Below are 21,577 nucleotides of genomic sequence, written 5' to 3'. Positions count from 1 at the left end.
AAAAGCAACACTGAATCCACTTTTCTCGTTGATGCTTATTTGATTGCTCGACAAATAACCTTGTTGATGATTGCTCTAAACTAAACCTCATTTCAAGGTTGTTATGTAACTTACACGCATGAATATTTAGATCTAACTGCAAACAGTGTCTTAACCACAATCTTTCTCAAATAACACCTTCTATTTAACTTCCTAATTACTAAAGATATTAGTCTGCAATTAAGGGTCGCTGAAGCAAAATTCCACTGTTCCTTTCGGTTGCTTTTCTACCCTAAAGCAGAACAAGATCTACAACTACCAACGAATAACATCCAAAGGAAATTATCAGATAAATTGGCTTGAATTATCAATGCTGCTTACTTCTTAATTGCGAAATGAGAACGGGAACTGCAAAACTTGGGGGACTAGCGAAAGCAGATATCCTGTAATCTGAGGACGAGTGCTGCATTTTAAATTAACCATCGCCAATGAGCCTTTACCCCCGTTGCCATCGTCATTGCTATGCTTTCATTTTTATTAAAATCCAGTAAGAGTAACAGCTTGCAGAGGAAATAGATACATAGATAAACAGACAGATTGGGGGAGATTGAATCGAATTCGGTATCTTTGGAAATGTCTATCACGGCACAGCTTACTTGCGACGAAACTTTTCTTGACTTTTGTCCATTATTCCGTGGCTGTTGCCAGCAAGTTTCAAGCATTTCTATTATACATGAAAATTGATGTTTGATAGGAAAGTGAGAGACGATTCGTCAATATACAATACAAATAACCGGAGTGGTAGAACCGTCAGCTACATACAATACTGAACAAATAATTGGAGTGTAGCAGCACAGAATTTTCCAGACTGCACCGGTCAATTCAAGTCATCATCTCAATGGAAATCAGTTTATGCTCTACAGGGTGGAAATGAATGTTCAAGGGTTCGATAGCACGTCGCCCTGCAGGACCTTTCAATATGTTCTTTGAGAATGCTCACATACATGCTTTTGTTCCCATATTTTCTGCCATTCCAATGGGATACAATGTAAACTTTGCCTCTGTGGTTACTTCAAACGAGCCCTTCGAATTCCGATTTCTATTCTAATTACTCCAAATATGTGCATCCCCTAGCTGCACCCTATTCCCCAACATTTGTCCGATTTGGTCAACCAGTGAATGACGGGAATGACTAGTGGAAACTAAAAGGTCGTCTGGCCACATCTTCGTATCCCCATCAAATTTTGCAGAAGGAAAAGAACACGTCACGCCCTACGTTTCCTGGTCTTATTTAGCTTCATTCGATTTTCACTCGCCACCGCCCTCCTTCAAATAAGATGCGATTGCATCGTCTCAGGAGAAATCGAATCAAGTCAATTTCAGTTGATCAAGAAACTGAAATAAAGATGTCACGAGGGAATCACTTTTTGATCAGATTTCTTCCATACTGCAACAATATTTTCTCTTCTTTATTCGTCATATGAAGAAACGGACGAAAACATGACAAAACAAAAAGGTATGGGTGAACACTGGTCCTGTTGTGTGACACTTTCTGTTTCCTCATTTCCTTTCGACTGTTTTTGTCGAATTTCTGTTTTCGAGCAAAACAAGAATATGGCGGAATAGTAGCTCCTCGAAATGGATTTTGATGGAATTAGAATTTCTATAGAAAATAAGATGATTCTCCTTGCCTAACTTTCGTTCTGGGCATCAGTAATGTCGGCTATACTCCCATATTCAGGAAATATTGACTGAAATCGAATTTGTACATGCCTTTGCCGAAATTGAGTTAAGATAAATGACGGACTTGACTGAGCCGCATTTTATCACCCATGCAGAGTCGTTTCTTGCGAGGCGCTAGTAAGCAACCTGAGCAACAATAGATACAAAAGAAAGCTTTGTTTCCCTGGTAGTCAACAAATTGAATATAGAGCCGGCTGGATCAGAGAAGAGATGCTCTCCCAGCCCGCTTCAATTGACATCTGAAATCGGAAATGTCGGGGTGTGAATTTTATAAACAAATCAATTTTTTATATAATTTCATTTATCTTATTCCGTCACAAACATCTTCGAGAAATGGTATTGTGGATTGAAACCGCTATACAGCGACACAGCGATAGAGTATGTACGTAAAATTGATGAATAAATTGGATTTATACCTTAACCACGCGCAATAGATGGCATTTTGATAAATAACTTCATTTTATTTTTGTGGTGGAATATTTATCCCATCATTACAGAACTTTTGGAGAAAAGAAAAACTTACAACTTTTTTTAGAATAACTTTAGTTCTTGCAGACCTTAATTTATGGAATGGCTAGTGAATTTAATTTGGTGGTTGAAACCGCAGCTACAAGCGCTCAGATCTTTTGTTGAGCTCATTGTTATACCGCCTAAAATGAGGATTGCAACATGCCGACAGACTTGTCACACCCTTCAATTTACATTGTCGAAGTTGCGGAGGGGAAGAAGAATTCCCTCAAGCACTTTCTTTGCCATTGCTCAATTTCAGCTAAAGTCTGGCTGCGAATACTAGTTAAACAATTCCTAGAGGACCTTAAAAAGGTCTCTAGTTGCAAAGTGAAAGAAATGCTATTCTTCGTGAATGCTACGGGCTAGCTCTGAAGACCTCAGCCGGCTTTGCTTTGCTCTCCTTTCTACTACCACAGTACTCACAGTCTTGGGAGTCTGTGGCATCAAAACGACGCAGCACAACGCTAATTGGGCTCATTGGAGCGGCCACTGATAACCTACTTACCGCTCTCCTAAAATAGTCTATCCAGTGACACCCCGCCTGCGACATTCGCGAATCTGAGCACATTTCCCGGAGAAGCGAGCGCACGGTTTCTTCGGTGAAGAAAATACTTCGGCAAGGAAGTATTTTCGCCTGAGGTCGGGGGAAGCCGTGCAATTGCATTTGGAGGCAAAACCGTCTCCTCCTCTTCCCCGTATTCGCTACACATAACGAAGACCAACACTACTAGGGGTTTCATACCCCACTTGCTAAGGGACAATAAAATAACGCTCTAGAGGCTCTGGATTCCTTGACAAAGTTTTTCTCGATCAGTCCCCGGATTGGTCTCACGTCTGCGAATTCTTGAGGTTAAAAACACGCCGTAGTTGCCGTGCAATGCGCAAGAAGACTTCTTACCAGCGGAAAAAATTACATTTGGCTGGGTATTATGTAAAAGATGAATTTGGTCTGCTTAAATCATGGGTATACGTTCGCAACCTGCCGGGGACCTGATAGGAGGGCAGCGTGCCGTAGGTCATGAAAAGAATACGTGCAGCAAAAAAGATAGTTACGTTCTATACAGATATCATAGCGCGTCTGATGAGAGCGTTACAGATACTGCAGGCACGAAGCATTCCCAATCTTCATAGCAGAATTGGATAGGACGCGGTTAATATGATCCTCATCCTACAGATCAATATGCACTGGAGTAAAACCGCTCATGAACCAGCCTCGGCTTACCAGATACTGCTGCTATTTGAGTTCGAGACGGTAACCGACTCAGGGTTCTTGGCCAAGCCCAAGGGGATAGCTTGGTTTGGATTCGGCATTTAGGCGTAACGTTTTTCAGCGTTTACCGAACAACCATGCCGGATTTTCGATGCAGGCTTGATGGTCTTGATGACGTTGTCTTAAACGGAAGGGCAGATCCTGGTTGCGAGAGACTTCAATGCCAGGGCACTTGAATAGAGCATGCGTCAATCAGACTTCAAAGGAAAACAGGGCTCGTAGTCTTGAACACTAGATCCACCACAACGTTCCAGCGTCCCGGCCGCGAAGGAAGCATTCCCGACGTAACCTTCATATCAGAATCACTGGTGTCGCTGGTCGAGTTCCGAAAGGAGTGCATTAACTCCGCCACTTGACACAACCCCTCAACGACCAGGAGAAAAAAGGTAGCACAATAGCGTTGCACAGATCGGTCAGAAGAAGGCTCCGCAGAGGAATAAGCATAATTAAAGGTCGTGCCTGGATAGCTGAGTGGTTAGAGCACAAGGCTGTTGTACGGAAGGTCGCGGTTCAAATCTCACTGGTGGCAGTGAAAGTTGTATCGTGAGTTGACGTCGGATACACGGAATGAGTCAAATGAGGGTAATTATCTGGAGTACGGGGTGTATTTGCTTCTCAGAACTCATTTCCCGCCAAAAAGCAGCAGCAGCTTGCCACCACAGCAGCAGATACAAAAGTAAGGGGTCCTGTATCAGCTGACCAATGTAGTATGGAATACCATAGGAGCAAAAGGAATAGCAATATGGATATCGAAGAAGCGTTCGATAACCTATTGCATAATTGCAAGCTGAAATACAAGAGGCACTGGCCGCAAAAGAGTGGGAAACAAATGAACATATGAAAGTTACTGAAGGTTGTCCACAGAGTGGGATATTGCCAGGGTTAATATGAAGTATGGTAGTTGGCGAACTCCTAGAAGAGTTAACAAACACTGGAATGCAGTGATGACATTGTTTTAATCTATAGAGCAGGTATGTGCCCATGTGAATGAATCCAAACTGTACTAAGAATCAATAGTAACTACTGTGGCGTGGCTGTGTATTAATGCAGCCAAGGCCAATATAGTACCATTCATTAGGAAGCGGAAGTTGATAACCCGAAAACCAAACGAGTTACAGAGGTTAAATATTTGAGAATCGCGCTATACCAAAACCTAGTCTGGAAGATGCATGTTGAGAACATATGTCGGAAAGCTACAAGGACTCTCATGACTTGCAAGGCGAAAATGCTGCACTGGATATACATTGAAATAGTAAGACCAATGATTATGTATGTGGCAGTAATCTGGGCAGAAAGAACTGAACTCAGCACAACAACCAGGAAGTTACAAAAACTTTAAAGATTGGCTTGCATGAGTGTAGGTGGGGTAATGCGGGCATGCCCAACGGCATCCCTAGAGGACCTTCTGGGATTGACTCCTCACATGCGGATACAGGCAAGGAGGCCGATCTTCCGAATGTACTAGCGTGGCGAAAAGCTGTCTAGGTCGTAGAAAGATAGATATTCCCAGGCGGTATATCGAATTATTGATACCAAGGACTAACATGGCAACGAAATTTCATTTCGATAAGAAATTTGAAGCACGATGAAAGGGCAGGGCAAACTGAGAATACATGACAATGGCATATAGCTTAAACCAGCAACTGGATACCTGATACACTGACAGATTCCTTACTGCAGAAGGAGCGGACGCCGGGGTCATTAGCCCAAGGAAAATGCACTTTCAACCAATGGATAAGTATACTAGTATTTTCCAAGCGAAAATATATGCCGTAGATAGATGAGCCTCCATCAACCGCGAAAGGAACTATATGGAGCAGGACACTGCTTTTCTAGCCGATAGCCAAGTGGCTATTAAGGCACTTAAGTCCTCCCAGGTGAATTCCAAACTCTTCTTCTCCTTTTTCTTCACCCTTTGTCCCGTTCACATGCGGGGTCGGCTCATCGCGATCGGTTTCGCCATTTGGCTCTATCAAATGCCTGATCTGTGTGCAATCTCGAGACTTTTAAATTCCCATCGAGCGTATCAGGCCACCGTTGTTTAGGCCTGCCTTTTGGTCGTTCACCATCGAATCTTGGCAAGTGAATTCTCGTTAGCACGAATTGCGTGACCATACCATCGAAGACTCTCGCAACTTTTCAACAATCGGTGCAACCCCATAACGATCGCGGAAATCCTCACTTCGGATATGATCAACACGTGTTACGCCACTAGTTCAACGTAACACCTTCGTCTCCATTACCGCAAGAGCTCGTTCATTATCTTTTATAGTTGGCCAACACTCAAAACCATAGAGAGCAACAGGACGGACAACATTGCGGTAAACTTTAGATTTGAGACGTTCATTGATACGTCGATCACAAAGAACACCAGTTGTCCAACGCCAATTCATCCAGATCGGGTTAACGCGAGAAGTAATTTCATAACGCAGTTTTCCTTTGGCTGATAGCATTGACCCGAGGTATTTAAATCGCTCAGTTCTGGGCAGATCACCGCCGCTGACAGTGATTGTGCCTGTTTCATGGGGATCGGTTGTCAAAAATTCAGTTTTGTTTAGATTCAATCTGAGACCGTGTTGCATGAAGGGATCATTCCATTTTTGAACAAGTCGCTCGAGATCATTTTTGCTATCAAATGCTAGGAAAACATCAGCTGCATAAAGCAGTGTGTAGGGCGCTGGACGTTGGATATCCCGTGTGACGGTGTAAATAACAAGGACAAAGAGGAGTGGTGAGAGGGCGCTTCCTTGATGAACACCAACAGAGACACAAAGCGGTTTTGATACACCCGCCATATTTCGAACATTACTTTTCGGATCGTGGTAGAGCAATTGAACCCAGCGCACGAATTCCTCTGGCACTAAATGTTGTCGTAAAGCATACCAGATGAGTTCGTGTGACACACGGTCAAACGCTTTCTCTAGATCCAGAAAGGCAATGTAAAGAGGGCGATGCTTCTCGCGGTGTTTCTCCATGAGTAACCGCACAGCATGTATTGCGTCAGTAGTTCCGCAGTTTTTGACAAATCGGGTTTGATTCACGGTTATTTCAACGATTTCGGGAATACGGTTGCCAAGAATGCGTTAAAAAGTCTTCATGGTATGGGAAAGTAATCGGATCGGACGGTAATTTGAACATTCTGCTGGACTACCTTTCTTTTTCCATATTGGAACAGTAGTACTTTCTTGCCAGTCAGATGGTGTTCTACCTTCTCGAATAACCCGAATAAAGAATTCACTGAGCCTCAGTGTTGGGTCCCAGCTCTTCACTTTCCAGAGCTCAGATGCGATGTCGTCAGGTCCTGTGTTTTTCCCCAATTTCATTCGTTTTATTGCCTCTTCGACTTCAATTGCGCTGACCGTTAAGTCCTTGAGGGTTTAACGTGAACCCCTGTCTGGACGACGTAATCCCATGGTCTTCTTAAGATACGGATTGAATTTGTGACCACAATCAAAGCCCCGCTAAGACAAGTAACAACGGTATCAGTCTATACCAAGTGCATGACTTAGCATTCATACTGGTAGATGCAAGATATAGCTAAATCTCCACCGAACTAAGGAGTACGGCACCCATGTTGAAACGCAACACCACGTCGAGGCCCGAAGGTCTCTTCTTCTTCTCGCTTAAGCATAACCATAACCACAACCCAAACAACCGAGCTGTACTAACATACAACGGGAGTTCACCCGAAGTATGAGAGTCCAGGAGCTATCCCAGTTCCCATGGTACCAATATACCCCTGGTAAGGTTTCGTGACCAAATTACCACTTCAGATGAGTCCCCGTGCAGGCTCGGGTCTGATCGCCCTGATTAGGCCTTTGGAGCATTCGCCTACTGCATCACGGCCGGCAAGCCAAAGTGAGTACAGCGTCTCCCGGTGCTAAGACTATGGAGGTTCTCCTCGGCTACTTGGTTTTGGTTTGGCCGACAGGTTTGCCGGCCCGTCTTCCTCACCACCACCTCTGAGCACCAATTACGCTGACAGGTGAAACTGCTCCAAATGTCGGCAATGATTGTGGAAGCGCAGGATGAGCAAATTCTTCTGTTGAAATCTGTTCGAAGTATTCTCGCCATCTATCCGTTGCGGCTCGACGGTTGGTAAGCAAAGTACCGTTTTTGTCATTAACGCAACAGAAGTGTTCGATATCCTGTGTACGTTCCTTACGGCTTTTAGCAAGTCGAGATAGGTCTCCCTCGCCATCCCGAGTGTCCACTTTATAATAATAATAATCGTTGGCGCATCAATCCATATTGGATCAGGGCCTTGAAGTGTGTTAGAGCACTTCATTCAAGACTGTAACGGTACCTTAGGAGGCAATGTGGTCAGCATTGCGCTCGCCCGAGATTATTACCCTGAATTGACTCAGGTACTCATTCACAGCTGAGTCGACCTTCCGTACGATAACTTTGTGCTCTAACCACTCAGCTATCCAGTCCCAGTCTAGTTTATACTAAAGATTTTTGTAATGGGTCGCTCGGGTGACAGCGACCGCTTTCTTTGCTTCCTGGTTTGCATTCTTATAAATTTGCCAATTAGCAGGCGTTTTATCGTCGAGAAATTTGTGCTAGAGGCGTTACTTTTCACGGACCTTCATTTCAACATCATCATTGCAAAGCCAAGTATCTGGGTTGATGTACCGCTGACCCGGCTTGGTGACCCCGAGGGTTGCAGGGGCCCCTTTGTTGATCGTGTCTTCCATTTGGTTCCACGATTCTAATGGCAATCGTATGAGTGAGATCGTTTCTTCTTTCTTATCACCAAATCGCCACCATTTAATGCACCGCGGACCAGTACGTTCCTCGCGCTGCTTTGTCGGTGGTTTAATTCGCAAGACGGCAATCAATGGCCGATGTTGAGGTGCGATGGTCTCATAGGGAACGACTATGCAATCAGTGACAGTGATAAAATATCGGCGTCTTATGAGATTTACGTTTTACTGTTCACATTATAAAATGTAAGAATATGAGACAATCGTTTGATGAACCATGTATTCATAAGTACAAGGTCATGAGTGTCGGCAAAATCGATTATACGCTCCCCACCCTCATTGCGCGCACCGAACCCCTTTCCCCATGGCAACTGTTACCGTCTGCGTTTTCACCCACACGACCATTAAGGTCGCCGGCAATGATAATATAGTCGTCAGCACCCACGTGACAAATCTTCTCATCGAGAAGTCGCCAGAAGGCATCTTTTTCGACATCAGGTCGACCTGTCTGTGGTGCATACGTGGTGAAGAAGTGAATAGTGCAATCAGCTAATATAATGGTGAGCTTCATCAACCGATCATTACATCGTTCGACTTCTTCAATGGCATCACGGAAACCCTCTGAGATGGCAATGCCAAAACCATATTGAGTGTGTGGGTTCCAAAGTAGAGAAGTTTATAGCCATTTTTACCGCGTTCGCGTTCAATGTCGCAGCTTTTGGCACCAGACCATGGGTTTCTTGCAGAGCGCCAATATCAATCCGCGAGTTCCTCCGTCTTTCCAGTTAGGGTACGAACATTTAGTGTACAGACACGTATTTGTTTTGTTTGTTTTGTTTGGACTAACTTGCTTACGTCCTGACGCCGTCCATGCGTCAAGAACCCTTGCCCATTTCTCGACAGGACCGGGGCCCGTCCCGCCGCGTCGACTGAGGTGGACGCCCTAGCATTTCTCCGAGCCTTGTGACTCAATCCGATCATCATGTTTGTAACGACATTGTATGCAATAATGGAATGGAATAACTCCAACTTTACTCTATCCATCTCTTTCCCTGATCTCAGCATTTTATTCTTGTTTTACCGAAGATAGTACAGAGTACGTTGCCTCAAACCCTCCTCCTTTACCTGGGCTTGGGACCGGCATACTATGTTAATAGCATGGCGGAGTTATTTGAATTCCAAACTGATATGCATTAATATACTGAACACGTTCAACTTGCTCAATATAGTCTGGAAACTCTGAGTTCCAGGCCACATTGGATTAGAATGCAATGAAACAACAGACGAGCGGGCTAGGGCGCTGTTACACGGAACATTGCGGTTACTACGCTTAACAACAAAGAAAAACTGCTGAGGGAACTATACTGAACGACCCTACCAGAAATGGGACAGTCCAGGGTCCTCGCGGAGGGAAATTATTAAACGTCGTTTGAACGTCGCTAAGAACAGCACCAGCAGAAGTGTGCAAAATTAGTTCAAATAAGATCTCCGGTAGTAACACTCATACACTAAACCTTGTTCATGTATTTCATCCATAAGATCCGCATACAGTCGGCTTTCCACTATACGGCGAATCCTTAAATTGTAGAAAATTAGAAAATCTTTGTAAATTTTCAGTAGCTTCTGCGGTGTAAATTAATTCATTCTTTATTCAGGCGAAATAGCGTTTTACTATTAAAATAACAGAAAGGAAGTATCGATCTACTAAGTTTGTCAAAATCAATCATGTGTGTAGTAGATTTCAACTTTCTGAAACACACGAATATTGATAGCTCAAAGTCAACACGTGAAATTCAATGTAATCTATTAATCAAAGAATTCAAACACGATATTCGACCAGTAAGAAATCCATAGCATGAATCCAAAAACTTGCCGTCGATACATCCATAGGAACCGCAAGAATCGATTTTAAATCACACCTTAACTCAGCTAACGATGTCCTATCCTTTTATCGATGAATACCTAAAAGTAAATCTACACCGGCCTCGAAATAATACGAGTGTCTACACAAGCGGAAATGATTTCCGTCCCAAACATAACCAATCAGTGATATCTCATGCAAACACGCCATTCCACATCTATCATACAAATAAATTAATTAAAACAAATCAAGTTCCATAATTTCATCAATAATAAACAAAGTCATGTCAGGACTAAATTAGGACATCTCGCTCCGTGTATGCGTGAATTTTTTGCCCGGGTCAGTTGAGTCATTAGTGGAGTTTGGTAGCTACAGCTTCGCCAGTTATTCCGCCTTTAGCTCGCAGTCGACTCAATTGAATTTTACGCTTGGAGCTAGCGGTAGTGAACAGAAAAAATCATTCGGGATGGAACCATGCGAACACATGCAGGATGCGGGCCAAGCTCATCAATCAATTCCCGACAGCTAATTCATCTAAAATTCATTTTCCCATGTACGTGCAGTCTGAAAATCAAGGATTAAAGTAAAATAGTTGATGCTGTGTTGTACAAACATGGAGAGAGTGGTTCAATTGATTTGACACGTTGATCGATCTGTGCCCCAGCTTCACTTCCAACATCTGATTCAGTGCTTCACTTGCCCTACCTTGCCATCCTGCACCCCACATTGTGGCCGCTCCTTGCTATTCTGCAATCAACAAAGCAGGTGTACACGAGGGGAGCCTGCACGGAGCACCAGGGATTGGCTAAAAGCTATTCTGTTGTTGCTGCAATAATTATGTTCTACTACTGGAGAAGTCAAGGAGCATGTTGCAGTAACACAACCAGCATCTGTTCATTGAACAGTGAATCAATTTATGATTCCATTTTGATGTAAATTGAGCATGAATTATGTAGAGTATAAAAAAGCAGTGATAAAATGGAGTCGCTTTACTGTTTAAAAGGGCGTTCAGGATAACTGCGTCCGACTTTGTTATCTTTTATGGGTTCGAAAAATGAGCTCGTCTACGTTTAATGAATAATGAGTGGATACATATCGTGCTTTTAACATAACATAAATGGAGAATTGATATTTATTGTTATCAACAAAGCAGAGATGCTTGTCCGCGATTGTTGTTTTTGACCCACCCTCAAGCGTGTTGTTAAGTCACAAAATATGGAACGTTAAATGGGAAACGAGGATTCTTCACGTTAATTGGCTAAAAACTCTGGATTTTAACATATGAACATTCCCAGCCTTTATCATTCCCAGAAATATTTGTTTGCCTTCATTATTTCATGTTTTGATTAATGTTATTAATGTGTACTGAACTCTGTGCTTATTTTCAAGAACATCAATTTGAAAAATTATCGCTTCGTTTCCAATTATTATGTAATTGTTGCTAAATTTGGTTAAAACTTTAGAAAACATATGTATTCATACCGAGCGGTCAAAGGGTAGTATAGGTATAGGCGAAACGTGGTTTGGTACCCACGATGGAACAAAAACCCTGGGAAATGCCTGCTGAACCAACACCAACAACTCTACTACCAAACCCTATCTCCACTTCCACGTCGTGATTGCTGGGAGTTCTTTCTTTATGAAAAACTGCAGGCGGAGAAGGACAAAAGGGGACAAAATGTACCAACTGGTCCTCCAGGTTGGGGCTGACAACCCTACACGGAAAACCGATGTTACGAAGCCACAAAAGGAGCCTCGGACAGGATGGATTTTACAACGACGAACCCGGTAACGACAAAGGATTAACGATTTGCGCATTTTCTCATGGAACGTGCGCTCCCTGTACAAACCGAATGCTGCTGAGCAGCTAGCCGATACTCTGTCCCAATATAAGGCTGATGTAACAGCGTTCCAAGAGATGCGATGGACAGGGACCGGTTTCCTGTAGAACAGCCACTACACCATATATTATAGCGGCCATCCAGTAAACCATGTGCTCGGAGTAGGTTTGTTAGTCAGCGAAAAAATAAAACCCGCTGTTATCTTTGAAAATATAAATGAAAGGCTATGCATCTGCATTTGCGAGACAAGTTCAGAAATATAAGCCTCATAAACGTTCACGCCCCTACAGAGGAGACTATAGAGTCGGAGAAGGATACCTTCTACGAGGCAGTTGAGCGGACCCTCGAAGCCTGTCCCAAGTATGATATCAAAATTATACTTAACGATTTCAACAATCCAATAGGGAAAGAGTATTCAGGCGATACGTCGGCTCCCATAGCTTACGTAGGGATACAATTATAACGCACTGCATATTATTCAGTTAGCAGTATCGCACGAAATGGTTGTTGGGAGTACCTGGTTTGCGTGCGTGGGCCTCTCCAGACGGGACCACTTTCAACCAAATTGACCATGTGTTGATTGAACGCCGCCACCTCTCAGCCTTGATGAATGTCAAAACATATAAGGGGGCCAATATCGACTCGGACCATTATCTCGTTGGCATGGTGCTCCGAGCTCGAATTACGACACCACCTACAATCCCCTCTGACAATCAGATGAGAGTGAATACTGAACTAGTCTACAACCAAAATATCGGCGAGTCAGAGGTCTCACCAACTGAAGGGGACAGACAAAATCTGCCACCTCCAGATCGAGCAGGCGGTGCGAGATCTTGAGCTGTACATTAGTGAAGACAAGACAACATACATGGTGGCCAACGTCTGTATCAAAAAAAAACAAAGAAGCAAGAATATCGAATCGCACTAATCAAATGAGAGGAATAAAGATAGGAGACTCCAACTTTGAGACCGTTGATAATTCTATCTATTCTATCTATGACCGAAAATCACAACCGATAGCAGCTATGACGATGAAATCCGTGCACGGTTATTGGCAGCCAACAGAGCCTATTTCAGGTTACAGAAACGGTGCCTCTCGAAACGTCTCACCATACGGTCAACGCTCTTACTGCCAGTCCTTCTATATTCCTCGGAAACCTGGGATTTTCGCAAAAGAAATTGCGAACTCTTCGCTGCCTTTTAAGAGAAAAAATCTTCGAAGATTTTTTCGTCCCCTACATGAAGATGGATGATCGCGTAGCCCCTACAACGATGAAATTTATGAGCGACACCGCTACCGCCTGGTTGTGAATAAAATGCGGCTCAATTGGTCATGGTGGGCAGGTCACTTAATCCGTATGAATGAGGATGATCAACCCAGTTTATAAGGGCAATATCAATGGTAGAAAAAGAAGATGTGGCAGACCCGACTCAGATGGCCATGATGCCAGACAACTTTTTTTAGCGAACCTCTACGCAAAACCGTAATGCGTGGAGTTTCTTACTAAGGCAGGTCTAGAATGAATACCGGTTGTTGCGCCGTTGTTGACAACAATGATGTGCTAATTGGCGAAGATACTGTCGATCAAATCAAAACTCTCCAGAAAGATACAATAACGATACTTCAAAAAGAAGGGTTTCACATTGCGAAAATGAGTAGTCAATCAATCATCTATTCTTTTTTATGATAGAGAATATAAAGCATCGCTTAACATTCAAAAAGATGACCATATTTTTTTTTAAATTTGCGGCGTCCTAAGTCCGCATTAACTTGATGTCGGATCGGACCAAATGGGGAGCAACTTACTCCCTCTTTTTTGGTCCACGGACCCCTGGTTTAGGGCTTAGCACCCAAACTTTAAAAATATTAAGCAATGACGGCTTTGCGGTTTCTTACCAGGGCAGAGGCAAAACGTCAGACGCTACCTCACCTCACCTCTATGGATGACTATATAAAAACTCTTGGGTTGCGATGGCATCCTGTCAAGTTTTCATTCTCCTTTATGCGGTGAAGCCACTGAATAGCGACGCAATAACTAGACGAACCTACTATCAGAAATCGCGAAGCTCTTTGACCCAGTAGAATGGTTACTGCCTTGAATCGTAATATGCAAAATCATTATGCAACAGTTATGGCTAAAAAACCGGATTAGGACAAACCGGTGCACACCGAACTCGAGGAGAAAGGGCCAAGGTTACGAGCTCAACTTTCTCAAGCTTTGGTAGAGATTTCAATACCTCAAAGATTAAATTACACGAGTGGAGAAGCCATAAAAATCCATGGATTTTGCGACACATCTGAAAATGCTTACGTGGCTGTCATTCACACAAGCATACAAAAGCCAGAAGGAAAATTTATTGTCGGACTCCTCATATTCAAATCAATGGTGGCCCCCTTAAAAGTAAAATATATATCATGCCTTGAGTTGTGTGGAGCGGTTCTACTGAGTGAACTGATGAATCGTACTCTGCAGGTACATGATCACATCTTCGACCGCATTATTGGACCGATTCTATAATTGTACTACACTGGCTCATCGAATGGCTAGAAAGAAGTTTGTCTACCGAAAATGCCGCAGCTGATATCGAAGTGCGAACCGACAAACACGTGCCTTGTAAGTGCCAAAAGTAGAATCAGTTCGGACATTTCCCAGAGGTTCTCATCATTCATGAAGCTCGTCAGGGTATTGCCGTAACTTGAAGAATAAAATTAACATGTCTTTTCTATTTACCTCTGAGCTGAAGATAGCAGAATCCTATTATTTTCGTACGCAACATGAAGCATTTCCAACCTGAATTGACCTCCTTGACGATGACGAACCGTTGCCTAAACATAGTCATCTTATAAGACTGGCGCCAGTCCTGAATTCTGAGTGATTACTCAGAGTAGCTGAAAGGGTAGAGAAAACACGAGCACACTTACCCAACCTAGTCATAAAACACATGTATCTATAATCACCAGCCTACATGGAGGTCACTAGTTGCTTCAAGCTCAAATTTGCACCAAATTTTGCATTGTGGATAAAACCACGGCAGTCACGTCAGTGATCAGAAAATCCGTAACGTACTATAAAGATAAGTTCAAGAGCAAAGCATCAAATGATGAGCCAACTACCACCGAAACAAATTCGACAAGAAAAGTCCTACGCTTGAACTGGCATTACGCCGGTCCTGTCATATATCTCGAATTGGTAACATCAAAGGCTTGCATTGCAACGATAAGGAAGTTCATTGCAAGAAGGGATATATGTTGGACTCTACTTAGCAAGAATAGCAACAATTTTCTCGAAACAGATAAACTATTGCAAAAAGCAGACAAAGTAAGTATTGAAGGCGCACAAGGAACGCTTGCTAAAAGCGACATAGAATGGAAATTTATCCCACCGGGAAGTCCAATCCACGGGGAAATCTGGGAAGTTGCTTTTAACTTTATGAAAAGGCATTTGACAAAGATGCTCGCATCTGCTCAATGTTGCGCTCCTAGTTTAGTTCTAGGCATGCATTCCTAGCTCAGTTCTAAGCCTGCTTACATTCAAGACCTCTCTCTCTCTCTCCTAAGTAATCTTGCGGTATTTTAAATTATTTGAAATAATTAAGACCTTGCTTTTGTTTTTCCGATATTGTTATTTATTATGCTTGTAAATACCGATATTGCGGGAACCACTTGAACCCTTCATCAGTGCTACAAGTCCCTGAGGAAGGAAACAAGTGGTTCCTGAAATGTCAGTATTTGCAAATGTAATAAATAATACTAATGAAAAAAAAAACAAATTTTAATTATTTCAAATAACTCTAATTCCCTTAATCACTGACCCGAATGACCTAAATGCTTTGACGTCTCGACATCTTCTCAGTAGAAAACATTTGCTCGAACTACCCAAACGTAACATTCAAGGTGATGTAACGAAGAAATGACAACTCATCGAGAAGCTGAAGTGACAATTCTGGCTACTTCAGAACTTAGAATACCTAACGCAGTTAGAACAACGAACCAAATCGTTCAACAAAGATGGAAGTCTCAAAACAGATTACTTGGTACTTGTCAAAAGTGAAAACTTCGCCTCTACTCCATGGCCACTAGAAACAATCTTGAGGCTTTACTCCGGAAAACATCGCTCTCTTATCATCCGAAGAAATTTCAACAGATTTGTCTTTTGTCCGACTGTTGTATTAGAACACATCTAGATATTTGCGAAAAACGTGTTCGACTTCACCAAAATACATAATGCAAGGAATTAGCTGATGACCTAAACCAGGCAGTAAATAGAACTCGAAGCAATCGCACCACGGGTACAAAGAAGGACGCGACGTAGGATTTTAGGAAACCTATCGAAAACAGTTTTCGAAGTAAACTACGAGATATTTTCAGATCTCGATCAATTAAAGAAGAATCAAAAACGCCTGATCAAGACTATGCAGCATCAAGGACGTCTGCTGCTCATCACTACGGCTAGAACTACGATCCACGAACTAGACGCTGGTATGATTTAAAACTTCGCATCATCTTTCAAGGGTAGACCTGTTTCGATTAGTGATTTTTGGTTCCGAAGGAACGAAGGATCGAAATCTGGCTTAGCTGAAACATGACAGGCGCAGTGATTATATCCAAGGAATGGAGGTTGACATACATTGCACCAATAGGAATAATGTCGATCCGTAGTAGTAGGCGAATCTGTCAAACAAAGGGCACATTAAATCTCGATCAAAATCATCATGGGCCGACTATATTAACCATTTTCAACAGAATTTGAATATCCATATGAACATTACCTCAAATGTCAATAGCACTTGACAATATAAAGTAGCTTTTCCCATGTTTGAACAGATAATATCAAATTGCCTACTTTTTATCCTGGAACGCAAAAATTGTTTAGTAAAATGTGGTTTACTACTCCTTTTAAATAATGAGTAAGTATAACCTGTTAAAATATTCCACAATTTTACTTTCTTAGACATTATCCTGGAAAGCAAACTCATTGCACTTTTATGGCTACCAAAGAAAGTCTGCAAGGAAATAAGCCGCAATCATATATCTTGCGTAGCAAACTAATAAATTTCATAAGAGGAATCATATTTCCTCGCATTATCATCATATTTATTGAACCTTTTAAATTCTCCAAAGCTACATTTTTGACATTAATTTGAATTTAATAGCTCAATAAAATTCATGCTGATCATCAAAATTTATGTTACAACTTGTAGCAGGACTCACCTGAACGATACAACGCACCGTGCATTAGGCCCGGAGTAGACGCCATGGGCAGATGCGCTTGCCCAGTGTGATATGCCTGTTCTACATACCGTTAACCGTTTAGTCTATAAAACAACAACAATTTAAGGAGAAAAAATAATGGCCGACTGAAAACTTTTCCCATTTCCTGAAGACTAAGGCTCCATCACGGAAATCCACTTTACTTTATTGGCAAAATATTACACTTAATTAATTTTTATCGGTCTAACATTTTGATGTAAACAATTCAACAGTGAGCTAGCAACGAGCTCTAAGCTAGCTGAAAAACTGGATATGAACTTTAAGGAACCATTTGCCTCCTTGCTGTGACCAAGCCGCGAGAACTTCCAAACAATAGTATGGGCGAAGGGCGGCTAGCGCAGCGACTCTCTTGACGGAGCCCTGCAAGGATTCGTGTGGCCGTCCTCATACCGTCTTGCTTCGTTATTTTTTTCTCGCGAGCACGCTTTATGCACGAGTTATGGCGTAATGAAATTTTATGTAGCACGCGGAAACTTAAAGAATAATGGCCAATTGCTCGGAAGAAGCCATTTGAGCTTCCTATAAATCACCATTATTGGCGAATATATCTGCCTCAGTTCTTTCCTTTAAACGAAAAAAGTTTCGTCGGCGTATGGGTCGAGCTGTTCCGCAGCTAAACGCATTCATTTAGAATCCTATCGAGCAAACAAGTCCTGTCGTTAAACTTTCCTCTGCGAAATATCAGCACGTTCCAAGCATGGCTGGCGAAACGAAGCAGCTTTCACCATGAACTTTATCCTAGGCAAATTGAAAGGAATATTAAGCATATTAATTTTGTTCCGCACGAAATTGCCCGAAATAATTGCTTGCAAGTAAAATATTCATTCTACCAATTGCCAAAAAGTGCAAATATCGCTACGGATTCCAGGGCTCAACAACTCGACCCCACGGCTCTGCGGAATCCACGTAAGGGTGGGTAACAATGCAGGCAAATGTTGTACAGGTCCAGTTTCAGATAAGGCAAAACCCATTGCAATATGCATACGAAGAGGGGGGGATTTACATAAAAGAATTTATAACAACATATTTTTACCGAATTTTAACATATAAATGAATTTGCCTTCGTGCTGTTCAAAAAAACAGCTCGCCTGTACGTATGAAGGTACGATGGTGTTTCGAATGGTATGTTTGCAAATAGTTTGTATACACATAGCCATGCTGTGAAAAGGTGAACACTCAAAATGTCCTCCGCTCATCTGGTTCCGGCACTCTTTCGATAAATGCATATTTCATTGCAGCACAATTCGAAAAATGCAATTGACTCGGTGTTACCACGGTCAGCTGTTTTTTCCCTTATCAAAACCGTATTGTCAACTACTGACTTTTATGGTAAAAGGAGGGGCTCTCTCGTTTGTCACTATTGTTAAATTTGCAAGATAACTTCAGCAACGTAACTAATATATTCATCTCCTTTTTCGAAACTACTTGATAATGATATTGCCTCCCGGCAAAATATGAGAAACCAGTCACCCCTCAATAATCTCAAGTTCACAATCTTCACAATCTTTCTTTCCGCCGATACCAGGAAAAGTGGAAAAACAAAAACTTGTGACGTAGTTCTAACTGATGTAACCCCGATATGTGGAAAGGGAAACGTGCAGGCCAGACAACTTGAACCTAGGAAGGCTCGAAGCCGATGACTGTCGAAGATGCTGCCAATAAAAAGGCGCTGCTGCACCACCAAGTGTAGCAATATCCAAAGAAATCAGGATCAAGGAAACCCTTGGCGAAAGGTAGGGACAACGTCACATCTCCGCATATAAGACTATATTTACGCTAAAAACATAAAGGTTAGCCAAATTAGCTAACAGCAAGATAAAGTCTCGCCCTTCTACTGGCAGCAAGGTTGGCGAAGTAGCAGGACTGTTCTTATATCTATCTGGTACAAAAGACAAAGTTTCGGTCTATAGTACTCGGTCGGAAAAGGGGGCCAGGATCTTTTTACAATGAGAAATCCACAGAATCGAGCCCAAATATCAAATTTGCTAGAAACAGATAACTCCATGCCCAGAACATAATCGCAATCATCATACACAACCAGGCTAATAGTAGGAGGAAAGGCGTCATAGTTGCCTCCTCTTCTGTACCTATGCTGCGATTTGCGGTGTTCTCCACTGACGCAAGATCTAAGAAATCTGGCAGCGTATGGGGAGTCAAATGATCCTTGTTTGTTTTTTGGGAGAGCAGCAAATGCGATCCTAAATGAGAAAAGCTATTTGATTTCAACACTTCAGCTGGGTTCATAAGTGCGAACGTGAGGTGTTGTGTATGTTCGTCGGGCCAAAGAAAAATGAAGTAATTAAGCTAACAATTTACACTTGCAAAATGTTAGAGTTGAAGAGGCTGGCAGGTGCTGGACGAAGTCACAGTCACTCACAGATTAGTCTGCCTATTGCGCGACAGACTGAACAAGCAGAGTGAACAGAAATAAATACGGAATCCTAAGAAAATGGGTTGCGCAAATTTCAATGAACTTCTTAACAATAAAGTCCAACTGTTCGTGCTTGAAAACGTAATAGAAATTAAAATAGGTTAAACTTCAGGGGCTCGCAATGAGAATATAAGAGCCTCATGAGAAGACCAAATCCAGAATCCTCCTCTGGGCAGGTGGTTAAAGCAGTCTTTATACCAAAGCCAGTGCAGGATGACTATGTAAACACAAAGAATTTCAGCCAGATCAGCTTAATATCATTTTCGCTCAAATTTCTAGAGACGTTGTTTGAAGACCTCAATTCGGATGGATTCGCCTCCTTTTCAGGGAGAGGCAGTGCATCTCATTCGCTAGAAGATCCAAGGGCATCATTCTTCCACGAGATGAACTATTCTTTGCAGCGTTTTCCCACGCATAGTCCAAGTGTCCCTTGAAGCTCTACTTGACATTGATTCTTACAACCATTCAGATTTTTACAGTATTTTCCCTGCGATTCGGCGAGGTCCAGTTTAACCATTCGTAACCATGACTTGATAACATGAATAGTTTAACTTGCACGAAGTACAAATCCTAGGAATACTTCGAAACTACCACCACCTACATTGTCTTCTCTGAAATGCGAAGGCCAAGCGCTCCATCATGCATTATGTTCTTCATGAGTGGACTCAATACGGAAACTTGGTGACCACCTGCTGAAGCTATGTATTCTTTCAGTCCCCCATTTGTCTCGTATAAGCAAAAGGTCTGCGAGATGTAACTCGCGATTAACCAAGCTAAGTAACAAGGAACATTCAATTTAGCAAAACTCCTCTTAATCCAACACCAGTTGACCAAATTAACGGCTTTCCCCACATCATCTCCCAAACCAAATCCACAACCGTTTCCATTGCTCGTCGAAACCCAAATTGCCCTAATAGACCATCTGCTAACTCGTTGAATGGGAGCAACTTGTTATATAACACCCTCTGCAACATCCTCCCCATAGTGTCTAGAAACAGAAAAGACAATGTGAGGAAGGCACTCCAAATGATTTTTGGGCTTTCGCTTACAGAACCAATTTCTGCCTCTTCACAGGGCGCAAAACAATCTTCCACCAAGCACGAATCACATGTGCTTATGAAACATGAGGGTCTGGTCGTCAATAATTCCGCAGATTGCCCGTAGTTCCTCTTCTGTTGGATCTCTCCCGCGAAACAGCTGACTCATCATTTTCGTCGATGTTCCCTTCGTTCCGTGATGTTCCCTTCGCCCCCCCCCCCTTCTTCTCCAAAAGTGCAAGCAAACCAGACAACTAACCTGTCTTGTTACGCACTGATAGTGCGCCTTCGGTGTTCGTTCGTTCCTTCCGTTTCCAATGTCAAGAAAGAGACCTGATTTTGTGCTGCCCACATAATTATCACTCACCCGTCAGATCATCCCGCTGAGTAACGAAGTACTGAGGTATGTCCATCGAACCGAACCCTCTACCCCTCGATGTTGGCTAGTAGGATGTCTAGTTCCGCAAAACACTTGATGAGGATTTGGCCCATTGTGACTCATTTGTGAAATCACGGGCAATTATTTATAGTTTGTACCGTTTGCCCACTGTTGGAAAGGAAAAGGCTCGGGTTAAGTTTGGGGGCGACACTCCGTTTCTTCTGAGCAAATGCAGATATGCTCGATCTGAGTAGAAATTCGTCGCACGTCAGTCGAAACTCAACTTTTCATGCAGCAATCTCCATCTGCCGATGATGATGAGGAGGTGAAGGTTATTGAGCTCGCGTCTACTAGAATTAGGATTTCCATAGTGCGAAATCACAATGCCACAAGTGGGAAAAGAGTATTCTCACGGACGGAATTCTCAGTTCATAGCTATGGAGCGTACGCGCGGTCCAGAAACTAATCAAAAGTCCTCCAACCAAGGTCAAAAACGTCGCCTATAAACACTGTCGAAAGACTTTTTGAAATCAGCTTACTCCGGT

General features: G+C 42.6%; 1 long non-coding RNA gene across 1 annotated transcript; it reads right to left on the bottom strand.

Moving 5' to 3' along the window:
• Positions 1 to 17,169: 17,169 nt before the first annotated feature.
• On the bottom strand, positions 17,170 to 20,824 carry LOC119649736. Its single transcript, XR_005249183.1, has 3 exons — positions 20,666 to 20,824; positions 20,218 to 20,604; positions 17,170 to 17,923 (listed from the first exon to the last, which is right to left on the bottom strand). It is a non-coding gene; the product is annotated as an uncharacterized LOC119649736 (long non-coding RNA).
• Positions 20,825 to 21,577: the final 753 nt, after the last annotated feature.

This window comes from Hermetia illucens, chromosome 2 (assembly GCF_905115235.1).
Source record: "Hermetia illucens chromosome 2, iHerIll2.2.curated.20191125, whole genome shotgun sequence".
NCBI lineage: Eukaryota > Metazoa > Arthropoda > Insecta > Diptera > Stratiomyidae > Hermetia > Hermetia illucens.
The sequence above is the reverse complement of the archived record's forward strand: the minus strand, read 5'-3'. Positions and strand labels throughout refer to the sequence as shown.